We start from the raw sequence: 23,647 nt of genomic DNA on the forward strand, positions 1-23,647 counted from the left end.
AGATCAGACTCTCTAGACTGCAAAGTGCAGGAACCATGACTTTGGGGTCACTGTGTCCTCAGTGGCATGGCACCATGCACACAAGAGGCCTCAATAAATAAATGTTTGTTGAAATAACAGATAAATGAATAGATTGAATGAATGAACAAAAAAGTAGTCTATCAGCTTTATGTAGAATTAAGATTCCTATAGTTACAAACAAAAGTATGCAATGTTTAGGACACAATTTGTATGATCTTATTCACCATGTGCAGCATAGATCAAAGAGAGCATTTGATTAATTTCAAAATTGCACACATGTTTCTGGGGGGCTTTTTCAGTAGTCACAGAGAATTTGTCTTGAATGCTTTATTAAGGAGCTGTTGCTTGTCACCAGCCAGTGCTAATGCGTGTAAATATGTACAGACTGCATACATTACGTGGAATTGTCAGTGGCTCCTTAGGAGCGTGAAAATGACATAAAACCAGAAATCCTTCAGTCACCTTCCTTTAAGATCCCAAATCAAGTGTAAGAAGTTTTAAAAACTGTTTCCACCCTCCAGACACATCAGTACAGAAATAAAATAACTTAGTCTCTATTTCCAGTTTTGTTTTACATTCTTAATAGTGAGAGTTGCTCACACCGTAGGCTCTCAACTGAGAGGAACTTGTGCACATAGCACACATCACTGGGTAGAAAGATGACTTTGTTGTAAGGCACGTGGGACGAGGGATGTACCAAGTTTGCAGTTATTGGCTTCACTCTTTTCTAGATGTTCATTTCACCAGATGTGCAAAGTCATATATTCATTTGAGAAATGTAGAGAGAGGCCAAATGATTTAGAGCTGTGCTGTCCACTACGGCAGCCACTAACCACAGGTGACTACTGAACACTGGAAATGTTGCTAATATGAACTGAAATGTGCTGTAGGCATAAAACACACACGGAAATGTGAAGACTTAGTTTGAAAATAAAAAAGCATGTAAAATAGGGATTACGTGCTAAAATGATAACACTTGAGACTAAACAAAATCTATTATTAAAATTAACTTCACTTTTTCTTCTTAGATTTTTTCATGTGACTTCAAGAAACTTTAAAATTACATATGTAGCTCACATTTGTGACTCACACTGTATCTACATTGTGCTGTTTTAGAAGAGCCACCAGATCAGGAAATGTGCATTTTAGTTGTTTAAATGTATTTATTTAGCCAGAGAATATTTATTGAACTTCTGTTATGTGCCAGGCATTGGGCAAGATGTGGATTTAATGGTAAGAAAACAGACCAATGATACATGGCTCGCATTTGACCTCTGGCGCCTCAAGGTCTGCTCTCTCTCTTTCAGCTGCTACTGCAGAAAATTCTACTCCTTGCCATCTTTGGCTTGCATCCGGGTGTCTGGTGCTCATCTCTCGCTTTAGCCGGTAGTGAAGTAATGTCATCTTCTGGTACCCAGCTCTGTCTTGAGGGGTCAGGAAATGGATCAATAAAGGTACTTGGACCCCAGAGAGCACAGTTTTGGTTTTTCCTTCTAAGTTCAATCTTCATGGAGTCTGCCATTTAACAGGGAAATATAAACATTAACCAAGGGATCATGCACCTTAAAAATATGAATACGAACTGTGTTAAGCGCTGTGAAGGAAAAGTACATGCATCAGAGTGAGTCTGAAGGCAAACTCTAAGGGATGAATATGAGTGGATCAGGGTCATGGGAGTCAGTGGTGGGGAAAAATGGGGGTAGAGAAGAAAAACTCTGGGTAGAGGAAAGAATATATTCACAGGCTTGAGTTGAGAGGGAGCACGCAAACTTCCAAGATTGGAAAGGAGGCCACTATGGATAGAATACACAGAGTGGCAGAGGAGGGACTTCTGAAGGTTGTGGACCAGACCATTAAGGGTCTTCTAGGCCCTTGTTACTTGAGGTGTCATCTGCAGACCCCCAGCATCAGCTCAGCAGGGAGTTTGTGATCAGTGCAGAGTCGCGGGCCCAGCCTGACATATCAAATCAGAATCAGCATTTTAAAAAGGTCTCCCGGTGATTTGTATACCCATTAAAGTTTGAGAGACATTGATTTAAAATTAATTAAAGATTTTTAGTCAATGCTTACAGTAATGGAAAGTCATTGCAGAATTTTTGGAGGTTGGTGAAATGATCAAATTTGTATACTTTTAAAAGGTTGCCCTGATGTGGAGTGGAAGAACAGACTGGGTTGGGTGGGCAGAGTAGAAGTGCCATGACCAGGTGGGATGCTGGTGCAATAAAGCGAGAGACAACAGTAGTATGGACAAGAGTAGAGATGGTCTACACAGAGAGAGTGGAATGGAGAGACGTTAATTGCAAAATTACTGGGCCCCCTTTGGTGGTGAACAGATATAATGGGTGAGAGTTGCCCAGCACGAGTCCCCAGACATGGGGACATTCTTCACTAAGGGAGGAACTCCCGGAGTAGGATCAGATATGGGGCTATTTGGTAAATATAATGAGTTTGGCTTTAGTTATATTGAGTCTGGAGTGTTTTTGAGACATTCAAGTGGAAATATGAAGAAGAGGGTCATCCTCTTCTCCACACCACACACGTACATCCTCTCTCTCTCTGTGTATTTTAGCCTTCATTTCTCTCTTTAGAGTCAGCCTGCTCCCTCTCCACTCGAGTGTTTGAACATATTCTTCCCTCTGCTTGGAAATGTCTCTTTTTATCTCCATTCCTCCCCTTTCCTACAACTCCTATTCACCTGGATTACTTGTATGTGTGTGTATGTATGTGTGGAGACAAGTTCTGAGTTGGCAATATAGATCTGACTTTGGGGGAAAAGAATAAGTCACCCAGGGAGAGATGGCTGGGCATGCAGTCTCAGTCCTGACCATCCCGTGCACTGAGCATATGAACTTCTAAAAGTTTACTCACCCGAAACAAAAAGGAAAAGGGATAATAATGAATATCTCACAGTGCTAGGATGGGAGTAAAAATAGATGCATATAAAAATATTTTGTGAAAATGAAGTATATTAAATTATACAATATCATGAAATGTTTTGTCCAGGTACAATGGAAAAAGATACAAAATCAAGTTGCTTATTATAGAGTCTCAGTTTCCTCATTTATTGAAACTAGGAGTTAGAGAAATTTAGCTCTAAGATTCCTGCCTGCTCAGTCTAGACTTGAGCATGAAATATTTTCTCAGTTCTGCAAAAGCACAATTCTTTCCACTGTCTTTGGTTCTATGGTGTATGGATTAGGTTCCTGATCCTTTGTAGAGATGGTCAATATTTTATATTTTTTCTGCTCTTTAGTTGAAGTACACATTCAGGACATGGAATGGCAATATTGCATGTGCTCTTTACAAGGAAATTATCAAACATTTATTGAGTGTCTGCTCTGTGCTAAGCATTGTGAAAGGCAAAAGAAGAGGCAGGCTTATAACTTAATTAGGGAAATAAAGCTTTAATGTATAAAATGATTCTACTAGAATAAAATAACAATAAATACAGAAATGTCTTGGGGCAAAACCTGATTTATTGCCCTGGTACTTGGAGTAAAGCTTTATGGCATGGTACACATGCTAAGAGCATCGAGGTCAGAAAAAGGGGGCACTATGGTCAACCAGAATAGTCTGGCTGAGAAAGCTAAGATTTTCGCATGATGAGAAGAGGTGAAGAGGGTGTCTCCTGTGAAGGGGATTGTATGTACAAACCCAGAAATGGGAATGTATATGCATGTCTTCAGGGTATGAGAACAGAAGTCTAATTACCGAGAAAAATCCATGTAGAGAAATAGTGAGGAATCAGGATGAAAATGAACATTGCATATAAAATAGGAGGTGACATTAATATCAGGGTAAGCAGTTTGAGCTAAGAGATATAAGGTAATTCCCTGTATTTGGAAAAAAAAAGACGAAAAAGCTCACAAAGTCTAAATCATAAAACCCAAACAAAAATGTAGCTTTAAAAAAATTATCTAAGCTATTCTTTGCATTTATAGGGTCTACTTTCTCTTTTTCAATTGGCCATGGCAGATAATGTTCTTCACATATGTTAAATTAGGAATGTGAGGATATTGGTACACTCAGAATGCAGATGCCTATCTAAACAGAAAGACAACATATTATAGGATCCAAATGTCTTCCAATTGTTTGGATTAACTATTGCCCACTATCAACAGGTAAAGGATGAGAGAGACATGGCAGAATTGGAGGTGTGGTATATATTAGCTCTACTGTGTTTCTGTAAGCTTGCTGTTGTAGAGAGAAAGCCCTAAAGAACAAGGCATGAGTTTCCTTTCAATGAAGAAATCCTTTGATGTGAAAGAGCACCCTGACCTCTGACACAGATCTCATATTTCTACAGCGCGTTGTGCCATATCTTTCTATGATACCAATGGGTGTAAAATAGCCTTTCTGTGTAAATGAACATAAATTGGCAGAAGCCACCGTAGAGTCAGTGTTCCATTTCTCCATATCTACCCCACCATCCTCTATCACCACCGGCCCCATCATCAGAGAAACCTGTGACTAGAAGAAACCTACATCAAAGTTTTCCTGTACTCACTTTCCCTGAAGCAAACTTCACTTAGGAAAGTAACTGACTATTTTTAAAGACAAATAAAAAAAGCACTGTCTGAAGAAGACTATATAGTAATTTATTTCCAGTGATTTATAATACTTGCAGGCTAGAAGATTCTTTCAATGCTAAGACTAAAATTCGTCTAAGGTCTTGCACTTTTTTTACTTTTCTGCCACAGTTTGATATTACCTTCCTTCTTCCAGCATGTGAGCAAAGCCACTGTGCCATCTCTATTTTATAATTCACTCTGGGAATCATAAAGACCAATTCAATTCGATATATATACATATCAAATATGTATATGAATATGTATATATATAGTTCTGGGACCAAGAGGAAACCCTAAAAAGTACCCTTTCCCTCCAAGGATTTGCAGTTTAGTTGGAGAGGCAGGACATTTATGCTCTAATTGATATTTGGAAGTCCCAGGCTGTCTATCTTTTAGGCCAGATGGAGAGTCTTAAGCCACGTGGTCTTTAGGAGATGAATGGCTGGCTGGAATGGTCGAGGAAAGCTTCATGGAAGAGCAGTGGCTTGAAGAGTGAAGAGTAGAATCTGAATAGGCCAAGGAGAGCAAAACAAGTAATAAGGTGAATGTCAGAGGATGGTAATGTGGTGACTGCTGATAGATAAGGTCTTGAAATTAAGTTGCCTTCATCAGAGCACTGCCATCCACCTGAAAACAAATCTCCTCTGGCGGCTGCTTTGCTACAGTTACCCAGTCTGCCTTCCTATGCCAAGCTCTCTTCCCAGTTACAGCAAATTCTGCCTATATTGAAGGTGAGAATGCACTGGCTGCCCCTCACAGTGGGACCAGAGAGCAAAGAGAGGCCAAAGTCAAAGAGGAAGTTTTCACCTTGACCCTCCTTGATCTACCACCAGACCCTCATCATGAGACTCCACTCCCTCCAGGGCCCAGCAAAGACTCCTAAGTTTTCTGAGATCCTACAGTCTTTCCATTTTCTCCAAGTGTTTGATCTTTAACCTGTACGTGACTATATCAATTTTAAAACGGGAGAAAACAAAAATCAAAACCAAAACAAAAAATAGTTCTTTTAAAAGCCTGTTGTTCGGCTTCATGCAAAAGTGAATACTTTTGCTATGCTGCTTCTTTTCGTTCTTCCCCTCTGCTCTGCAAGAAGTGCCCATTTTAGATTACAAAGTACAGGCAAGCACATGCACGTGCATGTACCCATGCACACACACACACACACGCTCGCACACACACACCAAAATTTAGATTCTGCCCTTTCTAATTACAAATCACCACCTGTGGTAAAATTATTGAAAAACAGATGAGCTTTTCATTCTAGCAATAGCCTTAAAACAAGCAGCAGTTCCAACTGCCAGGGTGATGTATAGACACCACGGAGGGCAGATGAGGGATTAATTAGGTCTGTCCCTGCACATTGCCAGGGGAGCACTTCTGTAGAGGTGATTGAAAACTAGAAAGAGTGGCATTAGTCTTCATTGTTGGTTAAAGGCAACAAAAATAAAGATGCAATTGAGTTGACAAAGCTTGAAGGTATGTGGCTGAATCATTTGAAGGTGTCAAAATGATCAAACCATAATTAATTAGATAAAGTGCTCTATTTAATCCCTCAACTTTAATGAAGAATGCTGCATCGAAGAACAAATAGCAAAGGAGCTACCACTGGTTTCTGATATTTGTTAGGTTTGGAGGGGCGGTAGTTTGGGGAGAACTGAAGTTTTTCTCGGGCTGTAATGATCAACACTGCTTTTAATCTTATTGTCATTTCCCTTTCTCTTAGAGAACAGTGGTGTTGTTCTCTGCATTTCTATGAGGGGAGCGATTACAGGCATCCAACTCTCCCTGCAGACTGTGAAGTCTTTTTAAGGAGGCCTAGAAGACTGACCCAGGAGGTCTTTGGCTTTTGACTACTTGCAGATTCCTTCTACAATTTTCTACCAAATAATGGGTCTATTTTAGAGCTTTAGGAATGTAGCTTTAGACCATAAAATCATAAATAACTCCTAATTATAATTAGGAAACATTAACTGAATGCCTACTATGTTTAGGGTACTGCTTCCTTAGCTCCAAAAATATTTTCACATGAGACAAACACATGATGCAAAATATTGCCTATAAAGATGATGATTTCATTTTTTTCCCTGTTGTCTGTAAATTTTTAGCCCACACTATTATTTTGTAAATGGGATTCTGAGCCCAAAGGGAGCAGGAAACAGCTCTGTACTGTTCTCTTTAGATGGGGCCTAACTTGAGCCCTTAATGGTTTCTTGATGAGGCTCAAGATTCAACCAGCTCTAACTGAAGGCAGAACTGAAATGTATTAATATTTAGCATTTTAATGAATTGGTTATAAATTAGCAGATTTCCTCTCTACTGTTATGCAGAATTTGTCTTTATTAGCTATACTTTAGCACTGGTTACCATTTTCAAATTTGCAAAGTGCTTTCTTTTCTTTATTATAAACTATTACTGAAAAGACAGGAAAAATGCCAACGTTTTACAAAATAAAATAAACAGATTTGAGGACAAGATAATCAGTATTCAAAAAAGCCATTCTTTTTAGCTTGTCAGCCTGCCAAATTACTAAAACATACAGAAAACCCCTTAGAATGGGGATTATCTGAAGTGTCATCTAATATAGATTTCTGCTAAAAGTAGTGTCCCCTCTCTTTTTAAGGATCTATATTAAAATCATTGTTTTAGTAGCTTTTAAAATATAAATCACTATTAAAAAAGAGGGAATTAAATCATCTTGTTAACTATGTCCAGGACAAGTATTAGCTCAAATATATTAATTAGTTAACTAAGTAGTTTAGGTATTTATTCTCTATAAATATCTTCCTGCCTAGAGTAATAATGTAAAATAGTATAATCAGAAAGTGTCCTTTCTTTTCTCCCTCTCTGAACAAGTAAATATGGAAGTTGTGTATTTTGTATTTGAATGCTCGAAATTTTCTCTTGGAGAAGAGATATTGCCAGAGAATTGTAGAGATTCTGTCCTTACTGTCAAAGAAAGAAATATTTCTAATTGAGAATGTTTCCAAAGAGAAATCACTGGGAAGATAGATAAACAGCGATCTTCCAATTTCTATTCTTTCCTTCCCTGTCCCACACATTAACCTTGCTCCAGTCCCCAAGGTTTTTTAAGCCTGTGGTCTGTTTGTCACAAAATTATCTATTTATTTGTTTCTTTAATATTTGCACTTGAACTGTTTCCATCCATGTAATAATTAATCTGTCTTCAACATTAAGACCCTTAGGGACTTGGACAATGTTCTTGAGAAATGTCAACAGGAAAGTGTCACAAAGCAAGCGAAAGTGATAACTGAGATGTGAATGCAGGGCAGGGTTTCACGATCATTCCACATACCATGCACCCTCTTCAGTGGTTTCCTTTGCTCTTGTGACAAAAACAAGCCCAGGGCCACAAGTAACCTCAAGCACTTAATGGCGATCACAGTGGTGAAGACCCCTTAGATACTCAATGCAATTAACATATCACCACGTACTTTAACAAGGTTGACAGATAGTAGTGGAGAGAATGCATACCTTAGAACATCACCCGCCTTACCTTCATTCCACATCTATGATCTCCCGCAATAATGTACTAGACACTGAGCTACTACTTAAATAACAACCATTGTTGTTAATAACATCTTACACTTAAATGCCACTTTCTTTTTTCAAAGTGCTTTCATAAGCCATCACGTTTGATCCTCAAAGCAACTCCGTAAGATAATTGATATTACTGTGTTTTACAGATCACTCAAAAAACAACTCACACAATTTCTCTAGCTACTGTATCAGCTAAGGGCACATCACTCATCTTCTATCTATTTCTATCGAAAGGAAGTTTGGGAGTAAACATCTTGCCTCGTTTAAATCTCAAGTGCAACTTCCTTTTATAGTTCGTGTTAAAACTATCATTAGAGGTGAAAAGTATTTTGTGAATTCTTGAGGTGTTTACAATGTATGTTTTGCTGCTTTTTTATTTTGAAAAAGATGTCTGACTATGATGATAACTTGTAAGTGGCTGAAAATACCAATAGAGTCTTTTCTTCTCTGTACAGGGAGAGTTCCAACCATCCTTTGGGGAGCCTTTTGCTGGCTCAACATGGCTGCCTTTGCTTCAGAAAAGGAGCTTGTGCTATTCTTTGTTAGTGAGCAACAAAATGCATGTGCTACTACCGGTGGTGTTTGGAGTGGGAAGGAGATTGGAAAATGGTTATTTCTAGTTTCCTTCTAGTGAGCAAGGAAAAGATGTTGTAAAGGAATGGCTGATCAATTAGTTCCAAATCCCAGAAAATCTCCTACAGAGGAAAAGTCTTGCTGTGGGACCAGCAGGTTGCCCTTCAGTTGATGCTGAAATGAAGAACACATCTCATTCTTTTGCAAGGAGTAGATTACCGGCAAATGAGAAGAGGAGGGGGAAGCTGACAAAAGGATCTTTCAACAAATAGGTGGAAAATATTTTAATTTAGCTTATCGTCCTTGTCCCCTCCTTCCCCTCTTCCTACCGTCCTATTTCCACTTGCCTTTTCCCAGACCACTTGCACTGGCAAAGTCGGGGAGTCTAAAGGCATGAGCTCCCAAATGTCTTATTCCTTAGTCTCATCTGAGTCTGGTTCTTAAGCAAAATGTAGGACGGTAAGGATGTCTGTGAGTGTGCTCTTTCAGTCTATAGCATATATGCAGAAAAAAAGGTCAGTAACATATTTCTGTAGCTGACATGTAACAACACACGCCTGAAGAGGCTTGGGCAAACTGCCAAATTATCTAAGTTACCTGGCAATCAAGGATCTTTGCAAGACATCCGTTACATTTCTATCCTTACACATGGTCCAGAACAGTGCCTGCATTTGAAAAGTGCAGAGTGCCTGGTAGCTCTTTAGTCCGGTTAAACCAGTTTCATACTCTTGCTCAGATGGCGAGGCTAGGCCCTTTATTTTTTTTCCCCCTGAGTTATGGAAGCTATTGTGCAATAATTTTCTTTGCATCTTTGCAGCACTTTTCTGTTATTATCTTGACATATTCACTCATAATAAAGTTTAAGTGCCAGTCAGTCTTAAGAGAACACTGAATCTATGCATCATCTTAGAGTTCTGACAGCACATGGCTTTGGATGGGACGCAGACATCCTTTACGCCTCTCTCTGATTTCCTCCTCCAGGCTCCGGCTCTGTTACACTATGTCTCTGAGTTACTACTTCCTGTCGCAGTGGTGTTCCTTTGTGGCTGGATTTCTGCTACACCTATTTTTTTCTGGATTTTTCTTGGAAATTGCTATGTGATTTTTTTTTTTATTTTTTAAATCAACAACCGAGCTTTATGTTGTTGCTGTGTGTTCCATCTGGAAGACATAAGATCGATAGACACAGTCTCAAAAACTGTCAAATAAAAACAAATGCCAATCCTCCAGTTCCTCTTTCCAAATCCCAAGGTACTGCTAAAGACCAACATATGTATCCACAGCTCGACACAGGGCTTGAAGAGACCAGAGAGAGAAGCAATGGTTACAGATAACTTGAGAGTTGGGTAAACACAACACAAAATGCAGCGTCTCTGCTCTCTGGGAAAATACCAACTACTCACCTTCCATTGGCGTTATCTGCCCAGACGGCTTGAAGGGGGGCAGGACCTCTAGCTCAGTGGTTCTCAGCTGGTCTGATTTTTCCATTCCAGGGGACATTTGACAATGTCTGGAGACATTTTGGCTGACTGGGAATTTGCTAATGGTGTCTGATGGGTAGAGACCAAGGATTCTGCTGAACATGCTAAGATGCACACAACAGCCCCTGCAACAAAGAATTATCCTGCTCAAAATGTCAATAGTGCCAAGATTGAGAAACCCTGCGCTAGAGCTCTAGGCGTGAAAATAAGAATTTAAGTAGTCAAGAGAGAATTTCATTCATTCATCTTCTGTAAGATTTTCTCTTTTATCCATGAAATGTCAATTGATGAGTCATTGCACTTAGCAATTTGCATGTATACACTTGGAGGAAATATGAGAAGATGGAACTGAGCATGAGTTGTAAAGTCATCTCCAATCGTCTGCTCAAAGTTGATTTTTTTTCCCCCAGGAGTCTCATTAAAAAAAAAAAAATTCAGTTTTGAAAATACCTTGAATTTCTTTGTCATGACTAATGGTTTTCTCAAGCATATTCAAAGCAATTTGTTTTACCCTGACAGTCTTTGCTATAGTCCATGTAGTTCACTTTTTCTGATTATATAGATTTGAAAAAAAAGATTAAGTTCCAACTTCAGGATCTCTGGAGTGAGTGAATAAGGAATACCAAAACTATAATGGTTCTGGGGCGGGGATGGGGAGATGGAGGCAAAAGAGGTAATTATTAATAAAATGTCTACCATTTATTGGGTATGTACTATGTACCAGGCACTATGCTATATTCTTCATTTATCTTCTTCAACCCACACTACACTTTGAGGTAGATATTATCTCCCTCTGCTGTGGGTGAGGAACCTGGGGCTCAGGAAGGGCAAGCCCCCTGCTGAAGGACACACAGCTGGGAGGAGCAGAGACAGATTGCTGATCTTGCCCTGGTGACTCCCAATTCCCTGTGTGGGTCTCATGTCAGAGACTCAGATATGCCTTTGCTGGCGCGTGGAGAGGTGACAACGCTTGTTCAATCCGGGGGTAAAGAGCTCTTTGCTTTTGAGATCTCTGATCTTAGCATAAGAATCACAGACTCACAGAGCTAATGGGGGCCTCAGAGATTTTTTTTTTCCCCCTGAACTCTTTATATTACATATGAGGAAATAAGGTCCAGAAAGGAAATGTGATGAGTATTACACCCCACCCCCGATCCTTTGTCTTCTGATTTGTGTCACCAATGAGTGCCTGGAAGTTTGCAAACGGGTCGATGGGGAGATAGCATCTCTCCCTGGCCACACTGGAGCAGGAAAACTCAGCCAGCTCCTTCTGCTGGTGTCCCTGCTTTGAATTTCAGGGAAGGGGACACTTTTCTCTGGAGTTCCCTTGCTCTCTGCATAGACAAAGCCTCGTTTATTTACCTGTAGGACACCATACAAAGCAGTCAGTTTTGTATGAGGAGCACAAGCATTGCAGACGATTTTTTTCCTTCCTTCTTCTCTGCTTGGCTGGTTAAAACTCACTAAGTGCTAAATCATAATATCAGTGGGTTAGGATTAATTGTAATGTTTATTTTGGTACATTTGCCTCAGGATCTGATGTGTGTTTTCACAAATTTAACAAATAATTTTACCTAGAATACTAGACACTGTTCAGCCCCCATTAGCCACGGTTGGATTTGAACCAGTGACCTCGAGGTGAGAGGCCGCTCATCACATTACTGAGGCCCCAGGCCACAGAGTTCACTTGCTGGCTGTTTCTTTAATGTGATTGCCAACAGCAAGATCAGCAGTGGGAATTCTCGCCAGTACATAGATCCTGAGGTCTCAGAAATTCAGCATTTGAGAGCTCTTCTTTCTGCCTTAGAGTTTGGACTTATTAACTAGCAACATTGCTAGAGAAACTGCAGAGGGATAAAGGATGGTGTACATTCAGCACTGCTCTCCTAGAGAAGAAGTAGGCTATCAGGTTATAACCATCTGATTTCCTGTCAGGCTGGTTGATGGCTCAAGTCGCCAATGCCCATGTTAAAGGAAATATTCGAGAGCATTAATGATTTGCCGGTACCAAGAGATGCGATGAACAGTTTAAAAATACTGCCCCTCGATGGGAGAAAATGTATTTCTATTAAGGGACCAGAATTGTGCTACGCTTGTTGGAATTTTTGCTTGTGCACAGGAATTTAGCTCGAGGTCTATGTCTGTCACTAAAATTGACAACTGCCTATGGCTCTGCACAATTGAAACGTAGATCTTAAATTTCACATCATTATCCAAATAAAATATATCTGCCAAGGGGGACTGGTATTACACAGTTAGAGAACTGTGATACCAGTTGTCTGATTAACATATTGAGAGGAATATAAGAATTCCTCACCTATTTTCCAGAGGGAGGCCGGCTGGGGAGCTCCGGTGAAGTGGACAAATTGATCAGACTCCCTGTACTAGGTACAGAGATGCCCAGCAACGTGTCTGGCTGGTGGAGGCAGAATTTGCCTGTGATATATAATATCTGTAATGCAAGAAGAAGGGATGGGGCACAAATCAGACATTCCTTAATCCTGTCATCTAAAAGGGAAAGACGGGAAATCATTGGCCTCTGATTAACTGGTCCCTTGCTGTTGGGTCTTGGGTATACTCAGGAGTACTCAGAAGGAAGATGCACACCTGAACTTTCTCTTCTTAAAACCTTTTCATAAGATCCAACATCCCGATAACTCTGACTTTGGAGTACTCATGAAAAATACCAAAGCCGTGGAATACTATAAACGCATCTTTAATTTAATTTAAAAACTTGGAGGGAGTTGCTTACTCTAAAAGATGCATTAGCAGCCATTAGCAAATGTGTTGTCTCTGCTTTTCTCTCTATGTTAAGGTCACATGTTTTCTGGCTTTCTGCTCAATTCTAAACTCCAATGGGCAGGTTAATACCCAAAGTCCACATGTATGTGACTCATAGGTTTAGAGCACAGCAAGTTACAGAATCTCAGATGTGTTTAGTTTCTCAAGCTGGAAGGAAACTTAGTGATCAATATTGGTGCACATTTTTTATTGTTCCAGATGAAGACACTGGGGTCCAAAGTTTGAAATGACTTATCGTCTAACGAGCTAATGACTTTTATAATGAGCTTTAAGATCTAAACACTGGTGAATAACTGTTATAATTATCCCCATGGTATCTGAGATTCATTCTGCCTTAGTTTAGCCTTGCGGAAGGTTTTTAGAAGTATCATCCCATGATAATTTTCATCAGCTTACAATCCCTTTCTATAGTTACTGGTGTATTTATGGCATTTCATTCAAAATAGTCCAGTGCCATTCTCACAATGGTAAACTCATGTCTCATCCCTTCTTCTCCTTTTTACCAGTGTAATGTGGTTTAGATCTTGATCTTTTGCATGGTGGTGGGTTCAGGCATGGCTTAAGAATGTAAGGCTGCAAATTCCAATCTGGCCTTTTTGTTAAGTAACTGTGAGACCAGAGGCAACTCACTCTATCTCCCTCTACTTCTGCTTCTGCTTCTTGACAGGACGTAGAACTTCTCACGTGTTTCCTGAATTGTGATGAGCAGAAATGAGCAAACACTTCTTCTATCATGATTTTAGAGAAAAAGGCAAAGAGGGATAAAGAATATTTTGCATCAATCTATCTCTTCTGAGTCTCAGTTTCCTGATCTGAAAAAAGTGAGAACAGTACCATCATCTTAGGTTAATTTTCAGGAAATATATACAGTAAGAGCACTTGGCATCCTGATTGACACCTAGAGATACTTCAGGATCCTTCTTGCCTTCGCAATCACTTCTGCTTTTTCTGGATTTCAACATAAAGCATTATCAATACCTTTACATGTGATGATCTATCTTGTATGGCAGTTAGGAGTAATTCCTTAAAATCCTAACCAGATGGTAAATTCTTGGGGAATGTAGTCTTATATATATTCTTATGCGTCTTATATACATTCGTTTCCTTACAGAATCAAGCACGATGCCTTGCTCATATATATGTTCAGTACAGTCTGTCTTTACTTACCGATGAGTGGGAAGATATATTCAGGCTTATTGAATATTAGTCCTTCTTGGTAGTAATATTTCAGATGAAGAATTAACAGACTGGCTCTACTTTGGATTATATTAACTACAAGATTGTGTAGACTTTCCTTGGTATTAGAATCAAAAACTGATGAGGCATTTTTTTCCATGCCATACCTCATAGGCCATGGAGTAGACAAGGGCTTGGCACATTATGGCCCATGAACTGGCTGTCATTTGTTTTTATAAATAAAGTTTTATTGGAACACAACCACATCCATTTGTTTATATATTATCTATGGCTTCTTTTGCACTACAACGGTAGGGTTGAGTAGTTCGGACAGACATTGCACGGCCCAGAAAGCCTAAAATATTTGCTATCTGGTCCTTTACTGAAAAAGTTTGCTGATCCCTGGTACAGACTAGACTAAACTAGATAGACTATACTATACTATACTAGAGTTTCTTGCTGCCAATGAGGGAAAGAATATAACAAAACAGAAGTAGAGAAGTAATACTTTAACTTCTTATTTTTGTGTGACTCATTCAAATGAGTTAAGATTAATGTTTATCAATTTGTCTTTTAAAGGTGATTATAAAATAAAATCCATATACACCTACACATATTGAAATTTGTTGTTAGAGATTCTGGTTTTTCTTTAAAACCAGCAAAGCTCTAAGGAAAAAAAGAACAGGCATATCATGATTTCTTGGAATTTACAGATCACCTTAAGAATGTGTTTTTATATATATGTTCCTTTCCACCAACTATTCCACATTTGTATTACACTACCATATCTATAGGCAAGTGGTGAAACCAGATAGAAATGAAAGTTTGAATTGCTTTCACTTGCCAGGATTCCATAAGAGAGTTTTGGATTCCAGGAGCCCATGTCCCAACTCCTGCTATTCACAGGGCTATGTGGAAGGAGTTTGTTACGTTGATCCAATAAAACAATTCTGTACACAACCACAGGCTTTGTTTACTCTGAAAGCTCACTGAGTGTCATTTTTGTTGTTGCTATAACCTTGGGAATTGTGCATCTCCCAGGAGGAACGTTGGAAGGGTGGGGCCTATAAAGAGTTAAGAGAAAGCAAAGAAAGTGAGAAAAGAGAGAGAACTCCAATCCCTTGGGCATTCTATTTACTTTCCTTTAAAAAACATGTCTCCTGGTCTTTACTGAGATTCATCAGTACTTTTTGAAATCATAAAATGTGTTACCCTGTTTGGGACCTGAAAAATTTTACAGTTCCTACAACTTCCCTGTGGGTCTTAAATTTAGTCTGATCAATATTCATCTTTCCTCTGAAGAACAAACAAAAACACAGTCCCACTGGGAAGATAGAGGATCTTAAGCATGAATTAGGCTCCTTTTGTTCTTTTGCTCTTTCCTTCCCTTGAATCCATAACCTAGCTCTCTCAAAGCAAAATTACTAGCAAGTGACATGAAACAATAAAGCCTCACCCATTTGAAACCTTCCTAGGAAAAGGAAAGTAGTGGGATTGGGAACAATATCAAATTATTTTCCAGACAGCCTTAAAAATATGTTTTTTAAAGACATGCCATCAGGATGGAAGAGAAACAAAGGGCAAGAATGAACAAGAAAAGCAAGGAAACAGATCAAGGATTTGAAATAGTTGTAGACTTACCAATTGGATATTAATTTTGGCAACACTGCCCTAGTATCGTGTGCATTTCTTTTGAAGGTTACTAAAAGACAGAGAGAAAGAGAGAGAGAGAGAGCTGACTGACCATGTACAAAGAGCAAAGAGTTTGGCAACACCCTAGTTTGCCATGCCAACAAATTAATTGAAAGATGGAAGGAAGAGGATTCCAGAAAGAATAATTCCCTTTCCCTGATTGTATCTGAACAGGAGTCATTTTCTTAGATCATTTACCTAGAATTGGAGACTGTAAGACAGCTTGCGTCATCCTCTGTGCTTTCTCCATCCCTCACCACCCACCACCAGTTGGGTGAGAGACTGAGTTGAGTAAGCCTAGAATCACTTGAGAACTCATTTTAGTCTATCATCTTTCCTTCAGAATCCTTAGGTTACTACTTTTTTTTCTAAGACATCTTGGAGAAATCACCTATCCTTCCTTAACTGACTAGTTTATGATTTTAATGAGCTGGATTTGCTCAAGGATTTAGTTTTAATTTTTACAGTCTTCCACTGCAGATGCTGTGTGTCTCCTTCCTCTCTTATCTGACATAGAATCAGAAGGCTTGTGAGAAATATCTCTAGTGCTTTCAAAGGGGGGAAAACATGATTCTAGCTGGGATCCTCATATTCCTTACGGCATAGGCTAAATATTCCAAACTGGTCCAGAAACATAATTAGAATGCTGGGGTTGAAAGAAAACCTTGACTTCATATAATTCAACTTATCAACCTGGTTTCTATCATAGCTTTGTTCACACGTTAAAGGAAGTCAAGTTAACTTCTGTCAACATTAAGTACCATGAGTGCACCTTGGCACAACGGAATGTGCACTGGATGGGGATTCAGAAGATCTGGGATCAAATCCTAACTCTGCCACTTAAAGTTACAGGATGGTGGGCATCACTTGAGTTTTCTGAGCCTGAATTTCCTAATCTACAAATGGAGATAACAATTCCTTCTCTATCTACTACATAAGGTTATCACAAAGGTAGCATGAAGAAATGAATGCAAAGGCAGTTTGTAAACTCTAGATGAGGTGCTATATGAAAGCAAGGGCTTCTTCGACTCCATCTTATAAAGTGGCGTGGAGTATTGAACAAGGATGTGGGGAAAGTGAGTCATGGTTTTAAGTGGTGTTATGACTTTCACATAGGATGCTATCCATAAACACAGCCTGATTTCTTTTTCAGATAGAAACTAAGTTTTTTGTACTATTTACTTGGAAATGGGTGTGGGAGGGGAACAAGGCCAGGAGGATTATAAAATTAAGTCCCTTAATGCCTTTTCCAATCATCCCAACCTTGATGTGCCAAAAAATTTTGTGTTTTATTTTGCACCCCTCTGGAAAATAATTAGATCCTTCCCAATCTTATCTCAGAAGAATTTATCTTGTCTTATACCTCACTTATTTTAAATATATTTAAGTGTAAGTTTTATATTCTGCATTCATTTGTTCTGGAAAATTTTGAAATTTTTAATCAATTCAGAACACTGAGACAAAGGGAACCACAGACACTTTGGGACTGCTAAACTAACGATGACATTTCAATTGCACCATCTTCTGAGGAAAGACACCTCTGCCACATCCACATAATCTGGGCTTCTATAACATCTTGAGTCTGTCCCCACCAGTCTAATTTCCCTCTACTGCTTGTTTCAAGACACAACTTACAAAGCCATGAATCTAGTGGGAAGAATGTCTAGCTCACAAAGTGAGTACAGAGTATTTCTTTAGTGAGTTTCAGGTGAAGTGCCCGTAAAATTAAAGTTACGTGGACTTTTCCTCATCTCCAGTCAAGCAGCAGAGTGACAATAACCTGAATGGAATGGTTTGTCCCAATTGAGTTTGATTTTGAATTTGAACCCTGATAAGCTGTAGGTATTATTAAAGCCCCTTAAATTAACAAATCAGTCCAATTTTTTTTTTAAGCATGTAGAAATCCACAAATAAGCTCAGAAAGCTCTAAGTAGTGTTTAACGGAGAATTCTTTTGGCCTGTGCATCTCAATTTTATGAAGCCGACTTCAGGAACTATAAGCTGTTACAGTAATGCGATGACCAATGAAGTCTAATCTCCAGCGAATTCAAGCACATGTAAGAAAGCATAGGAGTTAAATCAAGAGCTGGGTTAGTTATTTTCCTGCAAAAGAAATGACACGCTCAAAAAAAAAAAATGCCACATAGTATGGTATTAATTCATGCTGTGTCGGGAAGTGGCAAGTGTTAAGCTTATTACCATATACTGAGCCCTACTCACGCTCTTTTATGGGGACTTCGAATTCATTAAGTTGCATTACTCTAAGAAGTACAGATTTCTATTCCCATTTTAAAGATGAGGAAACAGTAGGTTAGAGAGATTAAACACCATGTTGACGTTTATCCATCTTGTGCATGGTTAAGTTAGGGGTCAAAATCAAGAATGAAAAGATCAAGTGTTCAATGACAGTTTAATAAGAACCAGCTTTCCTGAAAACAAAACTGAAATTCCCTCGCATCTTACTTGACATTCATTTCATTCAGTTTTTCACCTTTCACTCTCTTATTCATTCAAGTGTTCCGAGTGCCAACTGTGTTTTTCACTGTGTTAGACTGAGAAGACTACGAAGAAAAATAATAACTTTTGCTCCCTAAGAACTTAGTTTGGTAGGAAGTTAAACATATGAACTGTTGCTAATGTACAGAAGAACTCTGCTTGTCCTCTGAGATCATAAACCAAGTTCTCCCATATACCAAGAAAATAAGGTAAATTGGGTAACTATTTGGGGCATATAAAGAACATTTCTCCTTTCTCTGTCCAGAGTTCATGGGATGGCTTGACCGTCACCTTGAGCTTGAAAGAGCATGGACATAGGCCAGATAGCAATGAAGTGGAGAGGGAATTTCTTCTCATTTCCTGGCAAAGATAACTTCTGACACTGATGAAACAGACAGATCCTCAAGCCCAGCCCCAGCAGTAGTAACTTAATATCTCATAAAACTCTTCCATATGATAATTTCATATAGATATCATCAGAGAGGATTCTCTTAGATGAATAAAGATACATGCTCTTAGATTTATCAAAAAAATTCTACACAAAGGTAGAAGTAATGGAGGAAACAAGCTACTTTCCATGACTTAGATGTTGGACACCTATGGTCTTTAGGAACATTTTGTTGGTGGTCTCTGACATGCATGCTATGAAAGCTGAAATTAATTTTAATTTCCTATATGGTTTGGGAGGGAGATGAGGAGAAAAACTTTTGGGGAGAAGAATAGATTTCAACATTACCAAGGCACCCTGGTTAACTTTAAGCTCTGTAAGGCTAAAACTATGCTATTTTTGTTCATTGCTCCATCCTCAAAATGTAGTACGGTCCTAGATCCATGCCAACCATATAATATACACAGGTTAATGAAGAAACAATTTAATCTAATGTGATGATACCGTTCCAATTTGTCCTAGTAAAAACAACCCATTAATTTTTACTTTTAATGGCAGAAATCCTTTTAGGCGAATGAGAAACAGATCATGTTTATAGTTGAAAATATAAAAGTAAAGTGTTATTAATAAATCAGTCGGTTCTGAAATCAACTCCCTACGAAACTCTTCCATTTCTACACATAATGCAAATATTTATCATAATCCAAAGTGTAATAAACTCTTTAACATTTTCTCATTTTTTTGGAAAATTGAACCCAAGCTTATTTTGATATTAATTAAAAGTGAGGTTCTACCTTGGTTTATGTTAAAATCATGGCACCAGAAAATAACTATATTATTGTCCTTCAGAGACCAATGCCACTAGGATTATCGTTTATTTTGATTAGAATGGATTTGTCATTAGAAACAATATTTTCTCTCATGCCAATTACATGCAACCACTCCCATTTGAGAGACAAAATAAGTTGCTGTCGGTAAGATCCATGAGTCCCTATTTTCCTACCTTTTGTCTCATGATCATGATAAAAATTTTATTCAGCTGTCTACTTTCACTATTGTATGTTTATTTCACTATTTCCCAGTTGTTATTGTTTTCTTTCTCCAGTTTGGGCTTCTGTCGTCTCTTGAAACCTTTTTTCCACCAACTTCAGATTAAACTGGTTTCCTTCTTTCAAATAGAACTCCCACGTCAACCATAACAATCAAGAAAAGACATCCAAAAGCTTGCTGTTACTCACCGAAACCTAATAGCTTGCTTGTGCTACCTGCCAATGTTCTTAAAAATACACAACACACCCATCGCCGTAAACCCGCAGCAGCATTTTCACTAATGGATGAAATCCTGGAACACTGAATTATCTTGAAAGCAAATGGTAATTAAACACTTTTCCTAACACTGGGGCGGAGAAGGAAAGAAAGCTAGGGATTGGAATCCATTATGTGGCTGAGGCTTCTGTCTGGTCGATTTAAGCAGATTGAAGCGGAAGCAGTGGCACATAACCGCCTCAGGTGAGGGAGCGCAGTGTTCCTGTGGGGTTATCAAACCGGCCAGGCCTTGAAGGCAGAGCAAAGCCCTTCCACTGGGAAGTTCTTCCGAAGTGCTTGCATGGCATCCGTGGGATTATCCCACCCCACTCACACATCATCTGGCTTTAAACTTCAGGCCCTCTGGCAAAGAAGAGATGCAACATTCTCTTTGAGCCCTCCTCCCTCTTATCCCGTGGTTCTGCCTTCCCCATCCCGTTTCCTAGCAGCCGCTGGCTGAGTCCTGCCCTTCTTTGCCAAGCACCAGGCTGGATTAGCTGCAAGCCAATAGCTGGGGGTCAGGATTAAGAGGCCAGCGTGCACTTTAATACAAGCTGCCTATAATTAATGGCATTATTAATAGCTTGACTGAAAAATTCATTAAAAAATCCATTAAAAATAAATACCCTTTTACAAAAGGCATTGCCTTGGGTAAGAAAAACAGAAAAAAAGATAAAGGAAAATTGATTGGTGGCTTTCGGTTCACAGAAAGACAGACCATAGTTCAAACTGATTAAAATTGAACATTTTAGATTAAGCACCCTTGCCAAAATATTCTCTGTAGTTACCCAATATGAAAATATTATGATGGGTCACATATTGAAATTTTTATGTATGAAGGGTTGGGATGTAAGACGTTCAGGTAACTGCTTGAAAAAACTTTCTTCAAGCAAACGTTCTTGACCTTCAGGAACAGTAGGTCATCCCCAGGAATGTTGGTTAACTATCTGATTAGCTCAGAGCCCCAAATGCAACGGATCTGTTGAGAGGTGCATCACCCCACAATCTCATGACATGTTTAGCAACCTGACTATCGTCTGTGCTAGCACAGACAGATCCTTTTTACTTTTCCTTTCTTCTCTCTCTCTCTCTCTCTCTTTTTATTTTTTTTCCTGCATTCATACCACAGCTCTCCTCCCCCATATATCTGACTCAGTAACTTGGAATCGATCTTATTGAGTTTTGCCTCAGCCCAAGTAAACAGTGTTGATGGTGATTGGAATGTCTATGGTTCAGATGTCTGCTAGGAGAAAAGTGGAGAAAGAAAGGGAAAGTGCTGGTGGGTGTGCAGCCTCTCCCTGACTTCTCCTCTATAAAGATTTGTTTGTGTTGATACTAAATCTGATCTTCTGGGTCAACTTTGCTCTGGGTCTAATCTGCTCATTGGTGTGAGATGAACATTGTCTTCCAGAGGTACAGGCGACCATGCTCTCTCATAAAAAGATCCCATTCATGAGCCTATTTGCTTGAAGAAAGCTTTTATTCACTTCACCTGTTATGTTGTGCCTATAGAGCACAAAGCCAAGTGGAGATTAGACAATTATCTGGTTAATAGGATCAACATAGTCAAGAAGTTCATTCAATAGACATTTCTGACTGCACACCATGCACAGCTCAGCCCTGGATGCGATGAGAGGCACGGGTTGAGGAGGAAACGCTGCTGCTTGGTTCGTAACATGATAAAGGAAATGAGACATGCAATTTACAAGCAAGGGCAGAATTGTATGGGATTCTATGCATTACAGTCAGGAATATAACAAGTTAAAAGTTACAGGAAGTGGTTAAACCAGGATAAATTTCTTGGATAAGGCAAGGTAATGTCTATATATGTTCAGAAATCTCCAATTCACCACTTTTAACCTGAATATTTTCAGACAACGTATGGCCTTTTTAAATCCCCTTTGTTGCTACTACAGTAAGTTCCCTCAATTTTTACTGAAGATTGTATTTATTTCTTGGAAATGCTGAGAAACTTGTTTCTATCTGGATTCATCAAGTTACCCACAGATGTTATGTTAAAATTCTGGCATTGTTTCAGCTCTCACTTTTCCCTACTTAATCACTGCTTGGCACTTGCCGAGGTCTGCAAAGTTATCAGTGCCATGTAATATATACTCCCTGAGCAGTGAGCTCCCCAGTAGAAAGATGCTGATAAAAATGCCCTTGATCTGTCCATTGCCACTTTTGTTGCTATTTAGCATCTTGCTGAGTATCTTCGCAAGTAGGAAGCGTTAGGCTGCCCAGCCTTCTCATTCTCTTCCGTTCTCTTTCCGTAACTTAGAATCGTGGTGAATCACCCGTAGAGTGCAACATTTGCAATTTTGTGAGATTCTAAAACTTCAAAATAAGCGCTGTGGGATGCGGCTCTCTTGCTTACTACTCTTGGGTACGCACCCCTCAACAGATAGTTTTTTCACTTCTGTATTAATATCAATACCTACACCACCATTGAAATTTTCAAAATTACATCCATTGGCTATTTTGTTCGTGTATACTAGACATATTTAACTAAATATATTTCTGAAATGTCTACTGATGGAATCAAACAGTTGTTTTGATATACACTGGAGACAGGCTGCATTTGGGCAGTATAAACAGAAGAATAAGAAAAGAAGTGAGGGCCGGAGGTGAGAGAGGCCCTGCAGGAATACAGCAGGATGAAGGCGAAAGGAACTTGGGGGGATTATGTCACTGTGTAGCCCTGTCACTTAGTACCTGGCAGGACCTTGGGGTGATAGGAGACATTGGTTTTAGAAAGGAAGGTTTTGGCGGTTAGGGAGACAAGGTCTAACAAAGACTGACAAAGTTATTGGTTCTATTTTTGTTTTTGAATATTTTAATTCCAGATGTCTGGATCTGCGAGGAAGTTTTCTAAATTTCATGCATTTGGGGATCACCTTCTATGAAAGAGGAATCAAACAAACGTAGGATGGGAGGAATGTACCCAAGATGTGGAGAAGAAGTTGCAAGGATTAGGAAATGAAAAACGTTTCAATAACACAATCATCAACACCTCCCATCTCCACCAAGGTAAAAAACAAAACAAAGCCTAGAATGGGGGCTTTAGACTGTTGTCAGTTCGGATTCTGTATCATTCATTCATTCATTCAGCATTCATTACAGCAGTCAAAAGCCCTTGAGGGTGGGGTGTAAGGTGATGATAATGATGATGATTTTCCCAAAGTTATACACACCTAAGGTGATTGGATGCTAGCAAAGATACTCAGAACTTTGAGCTGCATCTCATAACCAAATGAAAGACAATGATGAGGTCATGTTATGAATCCAACCAAATACTGAGAACCATTCTTTAGAGTCTTGTGTTGATGGTGGTTGCTGTCATTCCAAAAGACTGTTTTCTGAATTTAGTATGATAAATTGAGTGGGTTCAGGAGTTGTTAGTTCTAAAACCTACTCAGTTTCATTCAAAAATAACTGCCAAAACATTTCATGCACAAAGTGCTAATTCTAATACTCTCCTATGTGACATACTCTCGTGAAAGAACATAGGGAAATAACTCAAACCTCTTCTCCTCAGAAAAGTATAATGGAATGCAAGTAAGTGATAGTGCGTTCTTGTTGGA

The 23,647-nt window shown here is 39.1% G+C and overlaps 1 long non-coding RNA gene across 1 annotated transcript; it reads right to left on the reverse strand.

Annotated features, from left to right (window-relative positions):
- Positions 1-1,175: 1,175 nt before the first annotated feature.
- Positions 1,176-20,171, reverse strand: LOC103550837 (uncharacterized). The gene is made up of 3 exons (XR_544887.2): positions 19,997-20,171; positions 10,127-10,329; positions 1,176-1,536 (listed from the first exon to the last, which is right to left on the reverse strand). It is a non-coding gene; the product is annotated as an uncharacterized lncRNA (long non-coding RNA).
- Between the last annotated feature and the right edge of the window lie 3,476 nt (positions 20,172-23,647).

Source organism: Equus przewalskii, chromosome 19 (genome assembly GCF_037783145.1).
Source record: "Equus przewalskii isolate Varuska chromosome 19, EquPr2, whole genome shotgun sequence".
NCBI lineage: Eukaryota > Metazoa > Chordata > Mammalia > Perissodactyla > Equidae > Equus > Equus przewalskii.